The sequence below is a fragment of the Rissa tridactyla genome, chromosome 8 (genome assembly GCF_028500815.1).
Source record: "Rissa tridactyla isolate bRisTri1 chromosome 8, bRisTri1.patW.cur.20221130, whole genome shotgun sequence".
NCBI lineage: Eukaryota > Metazoa > Chordata > Aves > Charadriiformes > Laridae > Rissa > Rissa tridactyla.
Genome location: NC_071473.1, coordinates 52,074,999 through 52,082,598, shown reverse-complemented (window position 1 = coordinate 52,082,598; position 7,600 = coordinate 52,074,999). Strand labels below are relative to the sequence as shown.

The window sequence follows — 7,600 nt, the reverse complement described above, 5'->3', positions numbered from 1 at the left end:
CTGTAAAAAAAAAAAATTGCAGTCTACTTTGTACAATTACTGCACTGAAGTCCCAAGCAATCTATCAAGTTGTCATGCATTTTCTTCACATTAAACCTTTTTAAAATCTTTCTCTTTTTCTACATTTCAAGAAAATGCAGAAGAAAATTTACTTCTGCCCCCAAAAAAGGCACAGTGAAACATGTCGTTCATCAAGTCTGGTAACAAGAGGAGTTTGCGACACCGTGTCAGGAGAGCAAATAATCCCCAAAAAGTGGTGTGTTGAAGTTTCAGAAGGTTTGTAAATCAACAAAAATTCAGAGCATCAATAAACCTGCAAACAAAAGGGCTTCGGAAAACATCCCCTCTGGGCAGGTTCTTCTTAGGAAGGTTTGATGAACCCCCTTTTCGCAGCACTTGAAGCCACCCCTGAAATGGGGTGCTGAGGTTACTGGTGGTCCGTGTCCCCTGAGGGAGGGACAATGACACGGCTGGGGCTCGCAGGGCGGCCGGACACCGGGCTGGGTTGCGGAAAAGTGCGGCATTACCAAAGGCTACTTACTACTAAGGAAAGTGCTTTTATCTATTGATGGCGCCCAGAAACAGGAACACGAAGCAACGGGTGGGTGAGAGGGAAGGTGAAGGGAAACCGGGAATTATTTCAGCTGGAAACTGGATGAAACATCGGAGGGAGATTATTTTCCCTACTAGTTTAAAAACTCTCCGCGTTGAGGCTTGCAGCATCTGAGGGACTATCGCTTACTTTAGAGCAGTGTGTAGAAATGCGCAGATTTTGCCTTCATTTCCATTAGCCCCCGATAAATGAGCTCCCTGATAAGGGAACTGACAAAGCTCTGCTAAGGATGGGAAGATGGGGATCCCTCTCCTATGAACTACAGGGAAAAAAATTTATCTCCGACTCTCTCTCCCTCTTTTGTCCATTGCCTCCTCTGAAAGATGCCCCTGTGGGGCCAGAGGAGCCCCCGCATCCCCCAGGAGCCTCAGCATCCCCCAGATACTGCGGCCAGGTACCAGTCACTGGGTGCCACCACCTTCAGGACTGTAGGCTAATTTAAAATAAAGGCAAAATGCCGAGTGATTTGCCTTCCACAGTTTCGAAACGCCGAAGCCTCGCTTCCCGAACCCGGCTCGCGCCGCCGGTCCCACTTCTTGCAAAACAAAGAAATCTGTTTAGGCTCCAGGAAATCCCACGTGTTACCGTAACTAATTCGAGCCCAACTGCATTTGTGGTAGTGTCAGGTCTTTAGGACGATCCTGTGCCATTCCCAATGTAGGGAAAAACCATGCGCTTAATTATCTTCTTTAATAATTCCATGGTATGTGATTTATTAAACAGACTCCTTATTTGTAAACAAAATCAGAGCTACAAATGTGCGAAGATAGTGGCACTTCCTGGCTAAATAAGAGGCAGACAAAGAGCCCTAATGATGCACCAAAAACGCTAACCAAAAATGTACTCTTTAAAAAGATCACCAATTTAATGCTTTTTGTATTTCATTTATCAGCCATGTAGTCATCATTCCCCTCCCTACCACCATCTGTACACACTTTCCCAATAGACCATCACAGCTGTCCCGTTTCTCACACAAACAGTACCTTTTATATGCTTCCCAACTGTTTTTAATAACTGTTCTGTGCGCAGCACTGTACTTCCTTTGTTTTCTTTTTTTTTCCCCCTCTTTTTTAAAAAAAAAAGAAAATAATGAAAAAGAGATATAATCCAAACAAACAGGTCATCGCAGCAATGGGTAAAGGAAGGCAATTAAAATGTTAAATGCCTCCATGGCCACTGACCCGTCCTCGAGGCGCACCAGCGGCCCCCGGCGCGGAGCTGGAAAGTTCCCTGGAGAAGTTGCTAAGGTAGACGAAGCTTGTTCAAAAAAACCGATGTACACGAGTAAGACCGTCTGAGAAATCCTTCATCCCTTTTAATGAGGGAATATTATTAATATTAGATACTGCTCGTGCAACCAGAGGAAGTTTTCTGAGCCCGTTTACCAACTCAAAGATACCACTGCCTCATATTTCAGAACCGCGTGGACAGAAACATCCCGATTTTGTGTCAAACTCCGACTCATTTCTCTCTTTCCAAACATCCTGCGCATCCTGACTTTGCATCGATGCTGCTCGTGCCTTCCCTACACCCACCCCTGCTGACGGGACCCCGAGCCGGGCTGGACCGCACAAGCTCGGTGGTCCGATGGTGGCTCGGTGGCCTGCAGCAGGGATATTTAATAATTATTAAATTGGAGGATATTTAATATTTAATAATTATTAAATGTCCTCGGCACCGAGCAGATGAGGGTAACTCAGCCCCGAGCCCCGGGCAAATGAAGCCGCTTGCAAAGGGCAACGGCAGGGAGGGATCCAGCCAGGAACGGGGAGAAAAACAGGACTTTCTGAGCGACCCATCTCATGGAAAACCTGCCCTACCAACAAGTCGTTCGGGAATGAAAACTCCATATATTTATTTTTCCCAGGGCAATGCCCACAGCATCCTTCGGCACGCCAGGACGGGACGGGGACTCTGCTCGTACCTTCCTTGTCCCGCGGGCAGACGGCTTCATGCCTTGGGACTGCTCACTGCCGAGACACAGCTCACTGTCTTACAGAAGAGTTTATTACTAAAGATTGTACACGTGGAAACAACCATGTCAAATCATGATTTTGACCTCCAGCTTTTGGCCAGAAAAAGAAACAATGTCCATATTTAAAGCCAGTGTTGAGCATGTTGTTTTGCTTATGTATCACGCTCCTGTAGCCAAATTACAAAGACCAGACACCTTGAAGACGCACTTCTGCGACGCATCCCTGAACAGCGCTGAGCTCCCTGGCTGGGCGTTTTTAACTGCATCTGCCTAGGAAGAACCTAAACCAGAGCGGCTGAAGCTGATGTCCTTCTCTACAGGGGGGAAAAAACAAAAAAAGAAAAAAAAAAAAAAAAAAAAAAAAGGTTTTGACCACAAAAATCCCACTTCTTAGCTGACTGCCCCGTGTTTCCCCGAACTTTTCCATCAATACCCAACCTACGCTCGCAGGGGTTCGGCCGCTATCGAGGCTGATCCTCCCACGGCCAGGCAAGCCGTTTGCGAAGCTTTCAAATCAAACGATGCCGGATTTACTTTCTAGCTGGGCGACAACTACTTTTTACTTTTTAAACGCAGGAACAAATGTAAATAGGTTTGTTGGCTATTTTTAATGAAGTCCTCATCGCGTCAGGAAAAGTCCTCGTCGTCACACAATGAAAGCATTGCAGTGGCTATCCTCCCTAAAAGGGATCCCAACAATAGCTGGGCTTTAGAAAAGCATCCTGATACAAAGAATTCATTCTTCTGATTTACTTGAAACTACATTGCCTTAAAAGAAAAACAAGGAAAAAAAAAAAAAGAAAAAGAAAAAGAACTGAATTAAATTTAAATTTTACCCTAAGTTTCTCGCATCATTCAGGGATTTGGCCGTTTTCTTCCATATGAAATATAAACTGGATTGGGTAAAAAGATCAGACAAAATTTCTAGTGAATCTCTTTAGGATGAAATCTGATTGACAATGTATTTCTGCATTAAAATCTCCAGGAAGTGTTCGTCTTGACAATAAACGCAGCAACTCTCTGACTTGTCTTTTGATACCTTTACAGGGGTTCATCCCTGTTCTTTCAGTGCATTACAAGCTATTTTGTAACACACGTATTGCCTTTAAACACAGAAACAGTAATTTAACCAGACACCATGCTTATTACAAAGCTCACGCAGCTCATTACCGGTACCTCACACACAAGACTAAATCCGTAGACGCAGAAAAATACAACGTGAATGAGGCCGTCTCAACACTTTGCACTTAGTTCTTCGTCCCGTCTTTCTCCTGAAGCCTTCGGCAGACGGTGCACAGCCCTTGCGCTCGCCCGGAAAACTTTGCCTTCGCCGAGCGCTCGGGGTTAGGATGAACCTAAGAGGGCTGTACGGAGACACCCCCCTATGAAATATTTCTCTCAAGTTTGCATTTTGGACCTAGCGATGATCCCCGCGGTGGGTTTCCCGGGCTGAGGAGCGCTCCTGCTCTCCCATCGCCTGTTATTTAATGTGGGGCGGCAGCGGCCGGGACGAGAAGGGAGATGAGCGGGTTTCGATAGTGATGCTATGAGCGTGTTATTAATATGACAAATGGATGAAGCCAAGGAGCAGGAAAAACACCAGCTACACTTCTGTGGCCAGGGCAAAGCACCACGGTGGCAGGTCTGGAGGATTTGCTGTCACCTGCAGCTCTCACAGGTGATGCCACATTAGTTTTACATCCCATGGAAGGTGTGCTCCATCCCCACACACGCCACAAGCCCTGCCCAGACCCCACGTACCACTGGTTGGGATCTCAGCAGCACAAACTCTCCGGTGCCACCGTCCAGCTCCCCACGGCACCAGTGAGAGCTGGGGACGGACACCACCTCCCATGGGGTGCGCGCACCAGGAGAGTGAGGTGGGCAGGAGAAACCCATCGACGGCTCTTCCCCAGGAGCGCCAGGGGCTTCCTGCTGCGCCCCATGGGTGTCCGGCTGGAGGAGACCTCAGTGGTACACCCTCCTGTGATGTTTTTAAACAACCTTTTTCCATCATTGAGAAACCCAGAGTACTCATCAACCAAACCACCACCAGGTACCATGCTCACACGGTCCTCTCCAGCACAACCAGCTCACCTGGGCCAATAACCCGGCCTGGGACACCCACCAACCCCATGATAATTTCGTGCTTCTCCACAGATACATCTCACCCCAAAACATGAACATGCTGAAACATCCAATCATGTTCTGGCACGCATGCCAAAAAAAAAAAAAAAAAAAAAAAAAAAAAAGCCCATGGCAACAAAGACGACAGCTTGCCAATGGCAGCTGCTGCACGCGCACACAAAATTAAACTATATTCTTCTGAAAAGGGATATTATTATGGCATTTGTTTCCCCTCACCCATCACCCTCACCCATTCCCTCACAAAATAAGGGGGAAACACCAACACGTATCAAACATTAGGAGAGACGGATAAAGAAAGAGCGAGAGGCGCTGCCCTGAGGAGGGCCGGGATGGAGAACGCAGGGTTTAACAGGAGATCCAACTGGGTGGATCAGGAATGGATGCACGGAGTCGCCCTGAAACACCGGCTCACCTACGGCACTGGTGTGGCACATGCAAGTTAAATATTCAGCCTTTCGATTGCGGGAGGCCCGCGGATGCTGAATTGCATCAAGTTTGGTCAAGCCGGCCCCTGGCTACAACACAAATGTGCAAACGCACGCTTCTGTACGTTAAATAGCATCTGATGGAACCTGTTTTCGCTTCCTTTCCTTGGCGCGGACCTGCCTGATGCCTCCCGTGCCGCTATGCAGTGCACGAGATGATAGCCGTCTCCTCACTTGTGAAGATAAATGTCATATCGGACCTCTGACATCATGTATTCTCCGAGTAATTATTTTTGATATCGTAAGAGTTGTACAGGGCGCACAATAAAATTAAAAAGTAGAAAGCAAGGTTAATAAGATTATCGTGTTGGTATAATAGGTAATGCATTTTGCAGTATATCCTTAAATCTGCCCTCTCAAAACATAATTAAATAACTGTGATTTATATTTTAAAGGAACGCAGACATGCAGTGTATCCTCCTACCCACATATGCTAATTGCTTTCAGCCCCTAAAAATCACACAGTTGTTTGCAGCTTTTTAATCCTCATGTGTAAATAACCCGACTCAGGTCCAAGTTATGAACAATGAAGTCCAGGAAACTTTCAGAATAGCCTGTCATTAAACCCGTCTTGATTTTATCTTGCTAATCTAATGGCACTGATGTGTACCGAAGCCTGCGGGGAAGGAGGAACGACTCCCCAGGGCCCTTCGTACCGGCCCGAGAGCCAATGTGCCGGCTTGCCGAGACACCGGGATAGCACTCGGACTGGGAGGGTGGATATTAAGGACACAGAGAAGGGACCGAGACTCCCTTAGGAGGAACCTATGGATGGATAAGCTCAGGATACCCCCTCCCGGGTCTCGCTGGGTGTCTGCGTGCACCGCGGCCGCGCGGGGACCCTGGGCAACGTATGCCTACACGTACGCCTTCGCTGTAGGCAACGCTCAACCGCGCCGCTCTCCATTTTGCACTCGCATGTGAGAGGCTGGCACACAAAATGGAGGCCCCCGTGTATTTTACAGACAGCGGCTGCAAATCCAGCACAAATCCATCCGCTCCACGGCGGCCATGTCCTCCTCCTGCATGCCGAGCCGCGACGATGCCACACGGAGCCATGCTAGCTGGAAACACTTCCAGAAAATACATATAAATACGCCGTTATCTCTTCAAACTGAATTACGCTGTGACGAGGGGATCGGCCGGGGCGCTGCCCTTGCAATTGGGCACAAAATGCTGCAACCCCCCCAGAGAACTTGCTGGGATAACACTGCCCCACACGTCACGGGCACCGCGACCCATCCGCTGATCCCAGCTGGGCTTTTTGGTGGCTACCATAACACAGGTGATAATTAACAATAACCGAAGACGAAATGAATGGAGAGCATCACGTGAACGGAAAAACCAAAAGCGAGTAAAAGGAATTTTAGTTCACCCACAACTCTTATCTACCGAGAGCCCTCACTGTCGTAAGGAAACCTTCAGGGTCGGCTGCTGTTGGGAGGCTAAAATAATTTGCCTGGAATTTACAGCCTCTAATTTAATCAGCAGCTCCAACCCTTGCCTGCACAGAAGGAAGCGGGGCCAGAGCCGGACCTGCAGCTCCCAGCGAGGATGCCCCAAAAGCCACCCCACTGGGGACAGTCCCCAAGCCCCGCAGGGTCCAACTTCGGGACGTATATGACAAAGCGCGGGCTTTTGGGGGGGATTGAGGGTTTACGGAGCAGCGCCTGGCATTCGTTTGCTGGTTGCGAAAGTCTCAGCCGGTGCCTGAACCCGAAGCACGGAGGGGAGGAGGAGGAGGAGGAGCTGCGAAGAAGCTCAAGGCATGGAAAACGAGGGATGCCCTTTCCTTTACATCTGAATGGGGAGAAAATACATAATTGTAATAATAAATAACGGGTTTTATGAACAATTAGGATTCCACTGTCTCTTTGAAGGGTTTGAAAAGCTGACACGATGTTTTGGGTTCTCCAGATTCAGCTTTGAGGCCTCAACCAAGAGAAACATTCAGCCCCGCTGTGTACAGCAGTGACCACAACAAAGATTGTGGTTTCTCCCACACTCGCCTTAAATAGATCTAAATTAATGCTATTCATCATTGGGTGGAAAAGAAGGGAAATATAAAAGTGCAGTCGCTTGTAGACAAGCCAGCAGCGTTGGGCAACTTTCTTACCATTCAAAGGCTTCTCCCGCTTCTGCACCTCAAAGCCCGCCGGGGCAAGGAGGTATGGAAATAACGCGCCCTTATACCGGCCGAACCCATCACCTGGAAAACATCCTGGGCATATGAAATACGTCTTTATCCCGTGTTTATTTGTTGTTGCTGTTGTTGTTGTTGTTGGAGAAAGGGGAAAGCTAAACCACATGACTGAACTCCTGCCAGGGGTTCGTGATAGAGCAGACCGTCCCAAGTGCCGCACCAGTTAGTATCTGAAT

General features: G+C 48.1%; 1 protein-coding gene across 12 annotated transcripts in view; it reads right to left on the bottom strand.

Moving 5' to 3' along the window:
• Positions 1-7,600, bottom strand: part of NFIA (nuclear factor I A) — a 258,402-nt gene that overhangs the window by 238,334 nt on the left and 12,468 nt on the right. The gene's annotated exons all lie outside the window — the stretch shown is intronic.